General features: G+C 42.2%; 1 protein-coding gene across 3 annotated transcripts in view; it reads left to right on the forward strand.

Moving 5' to 3' along the window:
• The first annotated feature begins 6,980 nt into the window (after nucleotides 1-6,980).
• The window catches only part of GJB7 (gap junction protein beta 7), a 39,530-nt gene continuing 30,410 nt past the window's right edge, over nucleotides 6,981-16,100 (forward strand). For 2 of the 3 annotated variants that reach the window (XM_063330036.1, XM_063330037.1), the window contains exon 1: nucleotides 6,981-7,321. The gene's annotated coding sequence lies outside the window, so the exon portion shown is untranslated. Of the gene's footprint in view, nucleotides 7,322-8,877; nucleotides 9,649-16,100 lie in introns of those variants that run through there. The other variant, XR_010070417.1, reaches the window with a different exon arrangement.

The raw sequence follows: 16,100 nt of genomic DNA on the forward strand, positions 1-16,100 counted from the left end.
AGCTGCTTGCTTGCTCCCAGCCCCTGCAGTGGGATGGGGAAAAGACGGGAAGAGCAAAAGTGAGAAAACTTGTGAGTTGAGATACAAGTAGTTTAAAAAGTAAAGAAAAGAGAGAAAAAAACCCAAGCAATTCAAAGGCAATTCCTCACCAGCTCCCACAAGCAGACGGATGCCCAGTCTCTGAGCAATGGCCACCTTGGAAGACAAAAGCCCCAAAGCCAAAGCTTCCTCCTCTACTTCAGCTTTTATAGCTGAGCATGATGTTATATGGCATGGAATATCCATTTGGCCAGTTTGGGCCAGCTGTCCCGGCTCTGTCCCCTCCCAGCTTCTTGCCTGCCCCCAGTCTAGTTGCTGCGGGGTGGGGTAGAGTGGTAAAAAGAAAACCTTGAGGCTGTGCAAGAAGATAGCCAAAATACCCATGTGTTATCAACACTGTTTTAGCCATAAATCCAAAGCACAGCATCACAGGGGTTGCTGTGAGGAACGTTAACTTCATCTCAGCTGGACCCAGTACAGATAAATACATATAGACCTATAAATGCATACAACATGTAGACATATGCACCTATATATGTATACAGAAAATATGTGTGTGTGGTACACAGTGAGTGCTGGAGACAGAGGTGGCACAGACGAGGCAACTTGCCTCTGCAACACGAGCAAGAGAGCCAAGATTTCTTTCAGGTCTCGTATTTGCTGCTGGAGATGTCAGCTCCCCCGCGTGCAGCGGGGTTACAGCCCGCAAGCAGCAGCCCAGTCTGCCCCAAGTTCATCCTCAGCTCTTGCACACACCAGTGAGCATGCCGTCGGATGATAGCAATGCCTTGCTGTAACTAGTTCAGCTAGTCAATACTCAATTAATTCAAGCTTTTCCATGTCAGATAGAGGAAAGAGTAATAACAGGCTAATTAAATTTAAAAGCCATGTCCCTAAAAGGCAATCAAGTAAGCTCAAAAGGCACAGGGAATGGAGGGATAAGAGCTGACAAGCTACACTGGTTTTCAACTGATTTATTTTTTTCCCCTCGGTTTAAGGTGTCAGACAGAGAGTACTCCGCTGAGAATCGTGATGAGATCGAGATCATAATTTTGTTCCTCTGTGACCTCAGACGAGTCACTCTTACCGGTAAAATTAAGATCATACTATGCTACCTGGCAAGTAGCTGCAGGATTTCATCCACATTCTCACGGTGTGCACAAAGGTACAATGCAATGAGTCCCAGCATCATCTGTGGGAAATGCTTTGGGAAGGTCTGTGGAGCAGGCATCAAAATAATCCTGCAAGGGACATTGTGAAGTCTTAGGTTTCACTCTAGTGGCACAGCTAATGGGGCTTCTGCATTCCCATTTTAAAAAATCAATACCTTTAAGCTCAGTAATTATAGCAAGGCATTCATCAAGAGAACAAAAATCTACAGAACAGCTTTTTCCACAAATTGCAGGAGGAGAGGCTTTCATGGTTCTTCACAGAGCAGAAGTGTGTTGCTGTTAGTGAGCTTAGGGTCACAGAGAATTAGCATTAACTTTAAGTTTTAAACATAGTTTCTGGAAATGGAGGTCTGGTTTATCCAGTGTTCATGTAACTGGAATTAAAGACCCTTCTCACTCCCTCAAAAATTTTTAGTATACAGCTTCTCAGTGTCAGCTTCATACTAACTTAAAAGACAGATAAACTATTCCCCCTAGTGGTGTGCGCAAGCCATTGACGTCAGTAAAAAGATTTTGGTTTATGCAATACAATAGTTCGAAGAGCCATTAAAAACAACATAGTAGTTTTTAAATTGCTATAAAGGTTGACACTCCAGTGCTTTCTTCAAGGGAAAGCATATCACCTGTTTGATGGGTCTGCTATCACATTAGACCAGCCACCACATTTAGGAACTCACCTCTTTCTGCAGCTATATCCAGAATCAGGATTTACTTGATAGGCTGCTCAAGCCTGAGCACATCCCCTCATTTTACCGGTGTGGGGACAAAGCTGCAGTTGTGTGCCCTTACACCGCGGAGCTGGAGGGGAAACAAGCCAGAACCAGCAATGTGACTCAGGAGGTGAATTTAGTGTGGAGAGCTTGCACCTCAGAAGACACGAATGCCAGGATGGTAAGAAGCGTTGCCTTAAGAAGCTTCACCCATTGCATCAACCCATTGCCTTGTGCCCACTGGAGAGGCTAGACTGAGGAAGAGTCTGTCTTGAGATCCACTTACCTAGTCATGTGTGCCAATGAATTCTGCAATGGCTACTCCTCCGGTCATTCTCACTCATCGTTCATCTGAAGGAGACAGTAATCAAGTTGACCTTACAGCTCAGTTAGTTAGCCTCTCACTGTGCTCAGGCCTCCTCTGACCTGGTGGCCTGCTAGTGAGTGAGCATCATCCCTCTGGCCCAAAGGTCTTCTGCTGTCAGAAACAACACAAGGCGCTAGTTAAAGCTCTTTGAAGATGACACACCTAAGTGCAGGGATTTACAGCTGATAATGCGGGATCCAAGCAGAAGTTGAGTTACCATCCCTTTCCGCATCTCTGAAGTTAAAACATAAGCCATGCAATGCACATTTTGGTTTGCTACATTTCAGAGTCGCAAAACTACCTTGTACCTTGATACAGAAACTAATGTTCACTTGATTACACTTGATTCTTTCCAAGAGGCAGTGCAAGGAAAGCCTTTATTTGCACAAGAATGAAAAGCCTGTCTCTTCCAACAGGGAAACACACTCAGTCTATCTGTCTTTTGTTATTTCCAAAGAGTCACAGAAGTCTCACATTCAGAAATCTACATTTTAAGGGCAGACATGTCACGTGACCTTCGTCAGTTTGTCTGTTAGTTCACAATAAAAACTGATTTGCAAAGCTAAACATGTTTTGGTGACCTCCTCTGCAAGATTTTTTATTCTCTCTTCCTCCTCAAACCTGCGTATAAGCAACTGGAGGCCTCTGTCCTTGTGCTGCCTTGCTTGGAGCACCACATGATGCTGGCAGTCAGTGCTGACAGGCTCAGCCTTAAGGACACATTCACACAAGAGGGTGCAGCACTATTTTAAGTTTCCAGGACTCTCCTATATAAGTGGTAAGTATACACCCATTTCAGGCGCATTGGGGCACAGCACAGACTAATGGTTCACATATAACGGAATCCCAGATGACATCCGTAGCAATCATTTAAGGTATTGTTACGGGTTTGAGTCTCCCTTTAAGAATACGGTAAAAGAACGTTAAACTGCTCTTCTGTTTTCTTCTCCCAGCTCCGTCATTTTTCTGCAGGAAAGAAGGGATGTCTGGGTATGTGTGTCTCCCCCTAATGCCCACTATATCAGAATTTTGCTACACCGTGAGGATACCTAGCAGGGAGATTAGACTTACTCATTGTACAGGGAACTCAGATCAGGGAGGCTCATAGTTGTTCCCAGGATGAAAGCATCGCTAAGGCAGCAAGATTTTACTGGAAAAAGAAGTCCAATTTGGCTTTTAACTTAGAAATCAAAAAATTCATTCACAGATAACATGGCACAGAAGGTTTACCCTTCATTCAAGCATTTCTGGAAAAAAACCCCAGAAGTGTAGAAACCCAGACACAAACACACTATTGTTAGCCTGGATCCCTTAGCAAGCACAATGGATGCACTGTATTTGCCAGGTTACAGAAAAGGGTGCGGAGCAAAATTATTTGTCCTTCAAACCTTGAGAGCTCTGGCATTCACTGTGCAGAGGGAGTGGAGAGATTCCAGACATACCATCATCGAGTGCCTCAACTGGAAACTCCTGCAAAAGATGCATTATTCAGCTGTATTCAGATGAGTCACTACCTAGGGCTCCTAAACAGCTTTACATTAACATTTGAGTCAAAGGCATTAATAAAAATAACACAGATCAAGAGCTTTTTCCATTAATCACCCCTAAAAAAATCCACTGAACATTTGACCCAGGACCTATCACATGCTACTTGATATAGATCAAGTAGTTCCCATATATTCCTGATGAGTTATGTTTCAAAAGAGCTGCAGTTTGGCCAGAAGCACACACTGCTATTTCATGGGTTAGCTAGATATTAACTAGTCCTTACGTCTGTAGAGATCATAATAATTCAGAAACGTTAATATTCTTTTTACAGGAGACCACCTTCTTGTGGAACACTAAGATGAGTCATTGCAGCAGCCCCAAATCCCACCAGTATGCAAAAAAAAAAAGAAAAAGTGATGCAGTAATTTTCCTGTGAGCTGAACACGTGTAAGAAACAACTGCTGGGCAGCACCCCACAGTGATGGGATCCATCAGGAGATCCAGCACTAAGGACTTTCTTCTCAGTTCAGGTTACACGAATTTCTTCCAAATTATGGAAATGCATCTCGTATACGGGTAAAGGAAAGAGTCTTATAGGAAATATGCTGCTATGGCTCTGACTCCATTAGTGGAGAAGAAAAAATTGCACTAATAATGGGAATGTGATTATTCCACAGTTTGTAAATTAACTTCTCACTCAACTCACTTTTATCCAGCTACAGGCTTCTCACTGCAGTACAAAGATGCTCTTCATTCGTCTGTCAGAAAGGAAGGGAATGATCGGTGAATCAGAAAAGAGGATTATTACCCACACGACTCCACAACCTTCCCTGCAGCGTTTTCTCCATGTCAAGAAATAAGCTGGGAACCAAATGGATACCCTTGCAGTTATGTACAAATTTGCAAATCCTTCTCCAAAATTCTGAATTTTGTTGTCCAAAAGCAATTCTATTCCCAGTGTAGCTTCTCTCCCCTAGACCAGCTATTAAGGCTTAAGACGCTGTCAATTTGTGCTGAATACTTGGCAGAATAAGTCCTTAGAGAGCTGTGCCTGTTTGTAGTGATCTTCAAAAGCAGCATTAAGGACTGGAAAAAAGTGGTATTTTAACATCATGGGATGCCTGGTAAACCAGAAGGATTGCTGAGTTAGCACTTTTTACCTTTTAGTTTAGAAATGAATTCTAAGACTTTTCCACAGATATGCAGTGCTGGCCAGCTGTGACTGTTTTTTCAGTCTGGCATGTCAGCTAATCTCGGTAATAGAAATGAAAACAATATTTAGATAGAAAATATCCTGAGGAGATAGAAAACCAATTTGTGAAATTACAAGTACAGAAAACATGTGATGTAGAAATAACCATTTAACCATAGACGTAAAATGTGACTGAAAAGGACTTTGAGATAGTCATTAAGTTCACGTGCTGGTTTTGGCTGGGATAGAGTTAATTCTCTTGTGCAACCTGCTCTAGGTGACCCTGCTCTGGCAGGGGGGTTGGACTAGGTGATCTCCAGAGGTCCCTTCCAACCCTATGATTCTATGATTCTTCATAGTAGCTAGTATGGGGCTATGTTTTGGATTTGTGCTGAAAACTGTTGATAAGCCACAGATATTTTTGTTATAGCTGAGCAGTTGCTTACACAGAGTCAAGGCCTTTTCTGTTTCTCACACATGGGAAGCAGTGAATGAATTCCTTGGTTTGTACATGGCTTTTGCTTTACTTATTAAACTGTCTTTATCTCAACCCGTGAGTTTTCTCACTTTCACTCTTCTGATTCTCTCCCCCATCCCAACTAGGAGGAGTGATCTAGTGGCTGAGTGGTGCTTAGTTGCCAGCTGGGGTTAACCCACGGCAGTCCATCTTGCGGAAACAAGGACAGGAGTACTGTTCTTTGGCATGCACAAACATTTGAGAAAGACATACTGTTTTGCTTTGAATCAAAGGCATATCTTGTAAGAAATTCTGAAAGTCCTTTGAAAGCTAGGATAGTTTACCATGCTGACTCCCTCTGACCTCCCATTCAGCTCCTTCCCGTGACAAGGAGACAAACTGGAGTTTTCTTCCAGTCTTTATCAAGGTGTAAGCTGGAGGCCATTCAGATGTGCAGATTGACCCCAGTGTACAACCATGGCACAGAGCTCAGGAGGATTTTGAGAGAAGAATACCTATCGTTTACAGTTTTGGAGCAATTAGAAATCGGTCTGCTGGCAAGTCATTTTGAGAAAAGGAAATCTTCATGGCAGATTAGAAGAGTTTTAAATATTTATAGATATGTAAGACAAGTGCTCTCATGTGCCCACAGCAAGACATTGCTTTACTGAGAAATATAATGTGAAGCAACAGTTTCCCAAAAGCTCTTGTTCTGGGCAGCTCTTTCCAGTTGGTCATTTGTGACATCTAGGACTAGGTGGAAAAAGCAAAAATAAGACCGCTACTTTCACACTGAGTTCTTGCTGCCAAAGCTGTCCCACTTGCTCCCTCTGGCACTTCCTTAGTAACAGCTCCATGTGGAGATATTAGGATGCAAAGCAGATTTGTAAAAATGGACACTGAGCAAAGGAGGGATTTTCATGCCAGTTCCAAGCCTGGTGGCTGCACTTGACACAATGCTTTATTTCAGAAGAACTTCAACTTCTCCAGCCAGGTCTACTGTTCTGCAAAAGGACATCCCCTTTTACTTCACACTGAAGAATATCCTCTTCCTCATAGAGTAAGAGTTTTTGAAGGAAGCCCCCACTGGCATTAAAACTTATTTCTAAGCTTTGTGGACAACACTGAATGCACAAATTGCTCTCAAAAGTAACTGTGAAACTCTGGAAGGATGTTTTGCTGAAAGGCCACTGGTCATTTCTTTGACCTCTTTCTTACACTGGAGGCTTCACAGCATTCTAGATAACGGATATTTGAAAGGGTAAATAAATACAGAATATCAAAAGACAGTATGTAAGTTTACAGCCTGCTAAAATCTGCATCCTCTCTATATCAGACTTCTTCTAGAAGTGCGTGAAAAACACCCACAATGTAAGACTTCCCCAAAAGCTTGAGTTACTAACTACAATATCAACGGACATATCTGGCAGTAAACCTGTTTATGTTCCAATCAAGTAGAACCTACCCAAGCCACACCTTATATTATGAGCAGCAGATCAAACATTTACACAATACCAGACTGGAATGTTATTATGCTCAGGGTAGGCATGAAATAGCGTCTTGCTTTGTTCCTGCAATGCATCCCCTACTTCTAATGAAGATATTCCTAGCACCCACATCTATGGTTATCTGTGGGGTGAGGCAGTCATCGGACTACTTTGCTTGTAAAAAATTCTCTACCCTGGTAACTTGCAGCAGCCTTGCAATGAGCTGCAGAAGGGGCTTCTGACCAGGATGTGAAGGAAAAAGCTGTTTCCATGTCCCATGGAAGACTTGGGACTACATAGAGGCCTGCAGCTAAAGGAAAGATGTTTCCCTCTTCTCTGTACTGACTGCAGCAAAGTGAACATTTCCATCATTTGGAGCCAAGAGAAGGAGAAGAAGAAAATACAACAGGTAAGAAAAATGGGTTATGAATACAGCTTGTTGCGTGCGTCTGTGTGTGAGGGTGAAAACAAAGCTAAGACGTGACTGTATATGTGCATATATGCATATTGTAATTCCTCAAAGATGCTAGTTTGCCAGCTTTCACACATTTCTGAGCTGGTTCTGGTTTCCTTAACTCTGATTCCGGTAGATTAATCTAAACCATTTAAATACTTCTAAAAAAAAAGTTGTGGTGCCTCCCCTTTGCATACATACATACATATGCGTGCACATACAGTGACAGTGCACGATGCTCACTTCCAGGGGGAGGGGGAAAGAAACTGCTGTGAAATATTCCTCAAGAAGTTCCTGCCTCCAGCATACATTCAAGAAGGTGGCTTTTAAATTGCTGTCAATCCTTTTGACAGTCTCAGCAGACTCACCCCTTCTCTGGTCCACACACCATTCATTACAATAGCTTGCAAAGAAAAGGGGAAAGCTGAAAAGTTTTGCCAGCCTCAGTAAAAAGTCACACTGATACCAGCTGGCATCCAGCTTTTCCAGCACATTATGGTTAGTAGCATGCCTACAAGACATTTTACACAAAGAACAATTCCGACTTCGAAAAGATAATTCACTAGAAGGTGCTGTAAGAGCATTAGTGCCAGGAGTTGCGGGAGGAGATCTGCAGCACCACTGGAAGCCTTGCTCACAGTGACAAATCCACACAGCGTGTTTGAACTCCGACACTCCTTAATGCCATAAACTGGATTTACCAAAACACTTCATGTCCAAGAGGAAAGAGGCCTGACAGGAACATGTTGAGAACCAAGGAAAAGCCACCACCTAAGACCAGCTGCCATTCTCCCTGTGGGGTCGTAATGGTTCTTGCTGTTCCCCTGGGCTTTAGACAATAACATACTTCTCAGGTTTTCCAGTCTGCTTCCTGTGCCAGCATTTGGGTAAGAACAGATCAGTAAATTGCAGAAGCATAGATCTTTTTGTCCTAAGTAAGGCTGCAAGGCAATTAAAATTGTATACTGATTTTATGAAAATTGTATACTGATTTTATGCTCAGGATCACAGTATCCCAAAGCCATTTTTTTTAACTAGAGGAAAAGAAAGATATGCAGTTTTAGCATTCTCAAAGGAAAAATAAATTTAGTAACGAAAAAAAAAGCAAGCAGCAAGGGCTTTAGAAACTTACAGGGCTTAGAGAGTTGAACAAATATTATTCACTTCCAAATGAGCTCAGTTCTTTCAAGCAGTCTTTCAACACCATGAATGTCCTCTTCCACTGCCAGACTTTCAAGACCCACTCCAAGTCACTCGACATATTGCTGCTTAGATAGAACCAAGCACAGGAACAGATGAAACTAAGGCTTTCAGGCTTTTACAGTATTAGAAGCTTTTTGTTTGGGAGGATCTTTGAACAATGTACATTCCAACATCTTAACCTTGGATTTAAAGCTAAAAAAATTGGGGGCATGGACTGAAAGAGCTCTGCTGATGTGGTGTGCGTAGAGAATCCCAGGTTATTTTCCTTCTGAATGGAATAAAAGAAAGTTTTGCTGTCTTTTTGGCAGCTTCCCAGGAATCCTCTGGCGAGATCATAGTGGTCCAGCGTCATATTATGAAAGGAATCCAACGCCTCATTGTCCTCGGTGAAAGCCCTGCAGAAGATGGTCTCTACGGAGCTCAGTTCAGAATTGGCAAGCCTGCAGGAGCATGTGTCTGCTTGCACAGCACAGACACAGATCAAGCTCTCAGTCACATGGGTGCACCTCTAATTGACCAGTAATAATGTCAGTGAATTACAGTTCACGTCCCATATGCAGCAGACTGGGTGGCTGGTGGTTTCTGTAACATTGCAACGTTTCCAGCAAAAAGTCAGCCAGGAACTCTCCAGGATCCTGACAATAATACAGCCCTTTTTGGCAGCAGAATTAAAAGCGTAAGAACTTTCCCTTGGCAGTAAAATTAGTAATTCCAAGCTTTCACTTACAAAGCTCAGCTTGCTGAACTGAACCGAGTACTACAGCCTTATTCAAGTCATGCTTTAAAACACAGTTTCGTTCACATGGTTTGTGAGATGGCATGGGAAGTTCCTGCTCTTGACTACAGCAATCAGTCTCATCTAATGTGGTTTGTAACAGAAGAAAGGATCAGTCCAGTTTGTGATGTTGATCAGATTTCTCTCATTAATAAGTAGAGTATTCCAAACCATTTAGGGGTCTTTATCTAGGAGAGGTCGGCAAGTCTTATATAGAACACTATCTGTTTAATAACCAAGGGATGGATATTATTGGATGTATATCTATTCTTGAATGTTACCCAGTTTCCATTCTCAATTATCCATAGGCAAATTACTATTTATGTTTAATCAGTCCCTAAATAGAATGGATAATTAATATAAGCTGGTTAATGGGTCATTAATATAAGCTGGTTACAAGAAGAATGGTTTAACAGTTATTTTCTAATATTGATTAAACACATTAAGAAATGGGAGATGCAGCTATTTTTTAATTCCTTGAACTGCCTCCTCTTCATCACAGTGATGGCATCGGTTGTCTTTGCTTTCTGGTTCTTGCTTGTTAGCACAAGGATGCAATGCTTGGGTTAAATATATTTATAGATGAAAGTCAGAAGTCAAACACATTTACAGTTTGTTTTATTTTCTGTTGTGGAATTCAAGGGTTGCCCTGTAAAGAAACACACCTCAGACAGTTAACTTTAAACCTACACTTGCTCAAGTTATTACTCACAAGTGATCACTAACGCGTCTTTGAGTTTCTAGTGGAGAAATAAGTTTTGTAAAAAATCAAACAACAAAAAAAAGCAAAACAGAGTCAATCTCAGTGGTGAAAGAGTTTAGGAGAAGCTTAATGAACGTTACAGCAGCAGCCAGTTCCTCCTCTGCATTCCCCACATGACTGATGATAATGCATTAAACATGCCAGCAAGCATTTACCTTGTTCTCTATTGAATAAAGAGCAAAGGTGATGTTTTATAACAAAAGATCTACATATATCTGTGATGCCTAGACTCTCAACTCTCCCCTTTCAAAGGGGAGTCAGGTCCCTGATCCAGTTCACAGCACCACAGCAAACAGTTGGGCCAGAATAAAAGAAGAGGGTGGGGAGGACAATACTTTAATCCAATTTTACTATGGGACACTTCATTCTGTGAAAATGTGGCCTTACTTGAAGGTGACGCTAATGTTTGTTTAGCAAGGCGAGGGTACTTCTATTACCTGATTCAGAAAGTGATGGGGAGCAATCTGTTTTCAACATGTAGCTCCAAGTCCACAGTAACTTTCCAGTTTAAATGAGGAAACCCTCCTTTTGTACAGATGGGGAGAGTCTGTACTAAGAGTTACCCCCAGAATATCCTATCTTTAATGCTGCCTTGTAGCCCTGCAGTACCTTGAGGAACGTTGACACTTGAGCTTCAGTACTGACCCAGGTGGCATTGAGATACTAACCTTGCCGGTGCTGGAAGTGTTTCAAGCCTAGTTCAGTGCTCTGACATACCCGAGACGTGCACTCTGGCTTTTTTGGGTTAGTGAGTTTGCAGGCCTCAGGTATTTTCTGACACTTTCCTGTAGTGTTTGCCAGCAGCTCTTCATAAAGGTCCTTTTCATAAGTGCCATAAGATACACTTTCCTTTTTCTAGGACTGCCCATCTTCAGATGCCTTGCACGCATGTTCAACTATGTCAGCTCCTACTATAACTTGGCAAGAGCCTCCACAAGTTTCCGGTATGGATTTTTCATACTTTTTCTGTTGAAGTACTAGGTGAGCTGTATAAATGATTCATTTCTACCTCGTTATCTTGCACTCATCTGTGTTATTATGAAGATTGTAACGCAACCTTAGCCATAAAATGCCTTAAAAATGTGAGCTTGTGCCCAAAAGAAAAAGTGCTCCTTTTTTAACCTAGCTAAACAAGAATTGAGAGAACATTGGCTTTGAAAGTCCAGCTACTCAGAACCTTCTGTGTTGCTTCTACTTACTCTACTAACAACAAACTAATGAAGACACTTGAAAAAGCATTATGATTTCCCTTTGCAGTACCTTTTCAGTATTATACCTTCCTTTTCCTCAAACACAAAAGGCTCTTTTCTTATATATTACATTTCATGGGCAAATTTGCTTTCAAACAAAATTGCTTTCACTCACATTCTCATAACCATGCACTCATAACCCTGAATTAAGCTTTGAATCTAGAAAATATGGTTAGGGAGATCTTCTATCTCGCTTGCTTTTGTTAACAAGTGTCGGCATCTTGATTCCTCCATCCTTGCAGCCAGTGAAAGTCACAAGCCAGAAACAGCAAGTATTTGGTGGTCAGAAGTAAGATGTTAGGCCTTAGAGCAAGAGGTTTGGAACCTTCAAGGGGCAGTTTCCAAGGCTACTTAAAGCTATGTCTGCAGACAACAGCTTATGCAGGTAATTTATCAAGTCAGGCTGGGAACATAAGAGAATGTGTATCCCGCCAAACAGTGTTTTGAGAGTTGGCTCCTCAGTCATTTTCTCATGACAGTCAGCTCTAAAGGTTTAATGCAATTAAATGTTCTAGTCCAGGTAACCTTTCTAAGAATTCATCTCCTGTTATTACAATGACCTTTATTTCAAAAGTCTCCAAATTTCATTCCTGTATACAAAGGAGGTATTTATAATATAACAGTATACAGAAAAACAGTTCCCTCAAAATATAGGAAAGGATACGCCCATGTAGAGATTATTATTGCTATTAGAAATGTCCTTCATAACTGAGAAATGAGATGCCAGACCTGAAATGTCACCAAATGTGAATGGTGAGGTTGTTCAGCTAGAAGCAGGAGGGAAGAAAAAAGGTTTTATGGATGAGACGGAACCACCTAATCGGTTAACCCAGAAATAAGCATTTCTTGCAGACAGACAGATTTAGCATTTTAAAGGGAACGTCACAGAAGGGCTTCAGGTGCTCACTAGAATAGCGAAGTGTCTCAGCATCAGATTCCTACCAATATAATGAAATTATAAGATTCTTCAAGGTGAAGTTTAAGGCTGAAGGTCCAGGTCGCTGACTTTTAAATCCACATCGAAAATCAGAACTGGGTATAAATCAGGATTATAAACCTCATACTAAAGAGGGACTATCAGAAACATATCAAAGATGGTTAACGCCTTAGGTGTAGAGCCACAGTAGTGCAGATGCTAGCCTCAAACTACTCTTTTCCAAAACCTAATACTTGCAGTACTTGTCAGGTAAGGAAAAAACCAAACCCACAACAATGAGGAATCATTATGGGATGCCATAGGCAGCACAGGGAAGGGACAGCTGCTTTCATGGCTAGCAGCAGTAGTACCCATCGCCCTGCAACTAATCTGGCATCAGCAGTATCAGTTCCTGAGAAGCTACAAGAGAAGACAGAATTAAGTGGAGCTCAACTTTGGCCAGCAATATTCCATTTATAGTGTGGCTTAAGTTTTCAAATAAACAAACTAAAAGTGCCTGTGCCTTTTGGAAAGTTTATTAGAGGAAGGAGGAATGTAATCTTATGAGAAAAATAACAGAAAAATAGGGGGCTCAGCCACCTTGATGGGCAGGATTTTTCTCTAGTCACTCAAGTTTTAGGGCAAGCATAACAGAGGACTGCAGCTGTATATTGGAAAAGTCCAAGTATGCAAAAGAAAGGCAAGAACCAGTAATAAGAACGAGAGAGACACTCTTAGAAGAAGCCAAAACAAATTGCTAGAGACTGTTTTAATAAGAACAAGACAAACTGTTGATGGTCAGCTAGAAGAGCCAAGACTTGGGCAGGCCATGCCACAATTGGGGTACAGCAGTTTTATTTCTCCTTCTACTTGGAGTTAGTTTACTAGCTGTTGTTAGTTAAGATGTTTACCTAACTCCTGGTTAGCGCAAAGAAACCTAAGGTGACCTGTTAACTGCTAGTCCCACTAAACTGCAATGGAGAAGTTACAGGTTTCCTCCCTCCCCAGGATGTTTCTATCGTTGTCCCATTCTTCCTTCTAGGATTTGTCTTTCCCTCTGGTCACTGCTGACACATCCTCAGGCACAACCCTGCCTCAATATCCCCAAAACACCCATGTACTGTACCTACTAGCCAATATTAATGCCAGTTGTTGCAGCATCTGCATCTCCCACCAGTCACTTCGTGCATTTTGTGATTAGTCACTCATATTCCTTTACTCAATCTGTATTTTAACTAGCAGCAAACATAACACTGAACTGTTGTTAATTAAGCCCAGCAAAGGAGCTCACATTAGTAACTCAAATCACAATTACTCGGTTTATATCTGTGTGGGTACACTACATCCATGCACAGACAGAGTGCATTCGTTCTGCAGCCTGTTGCCCGTGAGGCGCTGCGGTTCCTTAATTGCCTCACACGCACAGACAGCGTGCACTCACATTCCAATTGCTACCAGCGTCATTAGTTCCTTTCACACTTCATTTCTCCATGCCAGGCATTCAGAGATTTCACAATCTGCATATCCCCTTTTTAAGACATCACAGATCTCTTCTGCAGACCTTTGAGGGACTAATGAGCAAGATGTCTCTAGTTTATTAATTAGCTGCTTATCAGCCGTACTCCACAGCTCCCTACTAGTTCAGCTGCTCAGCTACAGTAATTAGACAACCCACTTTTCAGTCTTTATAGCATTGCCTTAGAAAGTTTCACTGTTCCTGAGACTATGGTACTTTCTGGCAATTTCAGACATCCCCTGAATGACTAATAGAGAAATCCTGCTTACTGTATTATTCATTGCAGCATTGCAGCTCCTCATTCTAGGTTTTGTCTCATGCACTCCACCGCTAATATGTGCCATCACCGGCACCCTAGCGTCCAGATGTTATCTGAAAGCTTCTTTATTTCCATCATTCAGACGAACAGTCAAAAAGTATGCATTCACACTCTCTCTGATTCAGAGTGCAAGTGGGTAGCGTTACTTTTCATGCTGCAATCCTTCTCAAACAGGAACAAAATCAAGCCAACAAACATATGCTGTCTCTGCTTCATGCAATGAAAGGCTTGCTTGTATATCTGAATGCCCGATTTTTATTAGCGACCAGTAGCTCGTGTACTCACAGGTTTCATTAGTTAAGTATCTGACATGCAGAAACTTATGGAATATGAAAAACGGCCTTTTTTTTCAGCTTGCCAATCAACCATAATGAATATTGTGCAGCGAATACAATTAGAAAGGCAAAAAATGTCTTAAATCTGGCTTAGTTAGATAATTTACTTTCTAAAACATTTCCTTGAAATATCAGTGTCCAAGGCAAATGGCTCTCCAGGTCTCACAGCGACTCTGCTGCTTCCTATCTTGTCCATCTATTTATACTGCAGAGCTATTGGCTTAGGCCAAGCTGTGGCTCTTTTCATCTCTACACAATCAAGTGCACAGACTTAAGAGGACATGCTGTTTCTAAGCAGAGCCCACACAACTTCACCTTGACATTTGAAAACAGTAAACCAAAATGTTTTTCCTTTCCCAAAAGGCAATGAGAAGCAACGCCAGTGTTTGACAGATTTATATGCTATATATGCTGCGCATGTACTGGTGAGTAAGTCCACCCCAGCGTGTGCCTGCAGTATATATATGTATAGACACAGCTGACCAGATCTTGAGCCCCTGCTGCCAGTCTCCAAACATGCTCCCAAGGCTGTAGATCAGGAGGGGTCTGGGATGTGCGCTCACAGGAGCCCTTGGTCTTGTTCGGATGACTGATGTACCCAGAACTAAGGTCCACCACAGAGAGCATTTACCCCTGTAGACAGCCATGGTCTGTACCAATGACTGCCCCTCTATCCCAGATAAAAAGTGGGGTAACCTTGTAAGACAGGGTGACTTCTTTTTTTCTGAAACAGATGCCAGCAGTAGGCATTACAGAAGTATATGATGATAATATTATATCCCTTCCCAGTAGAGAAGACCAAAAAAAAATACTTACCTATCACTGTAAGAGAACTTGAACTGTTTGTTCAAGGGGAGTTGAAGCACTTCATCATCATCTTGGTTTTCTGACATGTAAGGTGCAGAATTGCCCCTCATGTTGCCTCATGCACAGATACACGCATGCAAACAGCATGTCTGGTAAATGCAGCCAACCCTCAGACCTCACAGCCTCTCCAGTCACTGGCTTTGACCATCTGGTCCCACAAGTAGTCAAATCTCACTCTGGTCTCTCCAGTATCTTACATTTATGGCCACTCCGTCACTTGGCTCCCATGCCTCTTACCCTATTTGTCAGCTAGCCTGTCTTGATATTTGCTAGTGATTACACACTGACATACGTACCCACACAATACGTACTCCAGTCTCTCCCATTGCTGGCACCCTGAGCCCACAGCTCCTGTCATCTGCAGTCCAACTCCAGCTGCCGGCAGGTAGACCTCCATACACATGCACACAGAGAAAGCCCTGCACTCAGGAAAAGTTAGAAATGGAGTTCAATGAGGAAACAGGACAGACTGGACTGATCAGGTGCAGGGCATGGACAGTTATAACCAGCCCGTTTACATGTAATCAGCCTCTTTTATCCCGTTATTCCTCTCTTTTCCACTCTTTCTTCCCCAAACCACCTTGATCCCCTTTCCCCACCTTCGATTCTTTCCCTAAACATCCCATAATAAGCTTTTGTACAATCCCCATACAATCCCAAGATGCTCTTCCCTGTATTCCACAAAGAGTCGCATACCTGCAGGCTGTATCCACCCTCAGTCTGCAAGGTGCTCCAGAAAGCCTCTCTGTTTGACTCATGGTGATGGGTCTCACTCCCAGTGCATGGGGCT

Source organism: Chroicocephalus ridibundus, chromosome 3 (assembly GCF_963924245.1).
Source record: "Chroicocephalus ridibundus chromosome 3, bChrRid1.1, whole genome shotgun sequence".
Lineage (NCBI taxonomy): Eukaryota > Metazoa > Chordata > Aves > Charadriiformes > Laridae > Chroicocephalus > Chroicocephalus ridibundus.